We start from the raw sequence: 2620 nt of genomic DNA, 5'->3' as shown, positions 1-2620 counted from the left end.
ACAGGAATTCAGAAAGCTAGATGCATCACTACTTCAAACCAGGTGCTAGTTCAAGGTAAAATTGAACTTGTGCACATGATAGGTAGCTGCCCAAGGACAAAGAATTGATGTAGCCTCAGATGACCCAGATATGACAGCTTTCTTCCACCTTAATTTTTTTTCTTGCCTCGGTTGTAAGTGTCGCAAAGTTTCTGTGGCTCCACCAGATCATGCTTATGCTAAAAGAGATACACCAGCTTGATCAGGACCGAGCTAAATTCTGTCAGTGCTATATGAGATAATTGTACTGTGCTAAAGAGTCAGATCCATTAAGTCAGTGTATAAACAAGTCAGCTGTTGTTCAGACTTCTTCACGCTAAACAAAAGCAGCAGCAGCAAAATAACCTCCCTCTTTACAGCTTAGAAAGAGAAACATTTAGGACAAACATTCAAACATTTAACCTTGTGGGAGATTAAAACAGAAAAAAAACCAAAAAAACCCAACCTAACAAAGTGGATGAATTTTGGCATCTTGTGCTAGATGTAAGCTCTAAGGTACTTGCAAAAAGTCCATTACTGCTTACATACCATAGCTGCCAAGAGGAAACCTCAAAATTTTCGCACAAATTTATTTGCAGATATGGGAAATTAAAATCACATACAGCTTAAGAACATCCACCATTCCCACCACAGCTGCTTCAATGCCTTAATGCATACCACACTGCCAGTTAATAGGAAAATAAATTGGCAACTCTTTTATGCTGTGTTCACTCTCCCCTTCTTAAGTTTGGCAGGGCTTCTTCTGTCCTGGAAAGCAAGCCATAATATTCTATTGTTGTGCTAGCTGCTGAAAATACAAACATCAACCTTTTCATTCATCACTTAAAAGAAGGCAGCACAAAACACTCAGCATTGCTAACTGGGAGATGTGGAGCAAAGAATGATTCAGCCAGCAAAACGATTGGACTGATGTGATATTTATAGCAGGCACCAGAGGAAGAACTCTTGTTTTGATGTTAAAAAAGCTGTTTTGGCACATGTTTTCTAATGATTTGTTCACTGACCTAAAATAGTCTTCAGAACTGGACAGGCTGTGGCCCACTGCAGAAATCAGGTATTTTCAGGGAAACTATATAGTTAGTCAACACAAATATGAAGCTATTGTATTTATTTAAACCAACTTAAACATTATTCCTGACAGAAGTGTCTGATACTCACCACTGCGACTTGAAGATGTGCTTTTAGGGCAATAGGATTTTATGTGCAGGTGTTACATATTAATTTCACAGAAAGTAAAAACTCACAAAAGCTACACATGTCAAAAAATGCTAACAAATAGTAGTGTCTGAATTCAGTGCATGCTCACAACTTACTAAATATTCCAAGTACAGATACTAATTCTGCAAAAATATGGCCTAAGTATTACACCAAGGCCCACAAGACGACTCTTTAGGATGGAACAGTTTATTGTGGAAAAGATGGCTTGTTCTGGATAAGTTGATGATGAAGTTGCTGCCATATCTGCAAATCACTCCTGGTGCCACATCTTATTCATGGCATGCTTAGTAAAACAGCACAGATTTTCTAAATTTAAGGTTTCTCATAGTGGTCAGTGTTGTGGGTGAATCAGATTTCTGAAGAACAAAAACATTAAAGTTTTATATGAAAAAAATTATTTCAATGGTTGGTTTAGTTAATAACTATGTGGAAAAGGTAATGCATTCAAACAGTGGTAAAAACTTTGTTAGAACTGTTTTAAACAGTAATGGCAACATCCTGATCTCACTGAAATCAAACTGTGCTCCTTAGAGAATGTCATGAAGTTAAAATTTCATCTAGACTTCTAACACTTCTCAAGGTTAAGGACCTGTTCTTTACTGTTCGTCACTTGGGATGTGTGACTACTCATTTTCAAAGAAACAGTTTGTCTGCTTAGGGACATCTGTATATGCTTGTTGTTTGTTTGCTTGTTTAAATACGGGCATTCTCGGATGACTGCTTAGGACTATCTACTGAGCTCACAGTAAATGAAATCTAGTTGAAGCCAAACGATTCCCAATTGAATCAGTTTAACCCAAAGCCATTTGTTCAGTTCTGGCTGACACAGGGTAACAGTCTTTCTTTTTCTTGTAATGTTTGAGCAAAGGGGGTGGGGAGCGAGAGGAAGAGAAGAACGTCACAACCTTGTGAGCATTCTCAAAGTGTGAATATACAATACTGTTTTCATCAAACAGCTTATATTTAAAATATAAGGCAGTAACCACAGGCAAAGAGAAAACCCTGTATAATCTCTGTGCTGTTTCCATGAAGATTGACTGTGACTTAAAATAGCTGGAGGTTATTAACACTGTAAATCTTTCTGAAAGATATTTCTGTTGCATTCAGAAAAATCAGCATAACGTGAATCTGACATAAATTACAGACTTCCAGGCTTTGCTAGAATAATTAAATCATTTATTATACCCAAAGTTACAAGACTGACCTTACAAGCCACCACTCCCCACACCCCCTTACCCCCCAAGAAAATCTCTAACCAATTGATCAAGACCATCTAGTCCTTCAGGCTGGCAAGCAGATTTTTCTTCTGGAATATTTTTAAGTTAGTGGAACATTTTTAGTGAATGCATGAGAATGAAACATC

Source organism: Falco cherrug, chromosome Z, assembly GCF_023634085.1.
Source record: "Falco cherrug isolate bFalChe1 chromosome Z, bFalChe1.pri, whole genome shotgun sequence".
Classification (NCBI taxonomy): Eukaryota; Metazoa; Chordata; class Aves; order Falconiformes; family Falconidae; genus Falco; species Falco cherrug.
The sequence above is the reverse complement of the archived record's forward strand: the minus strand, read 5'-3'. Positions refer to the sequence as shown.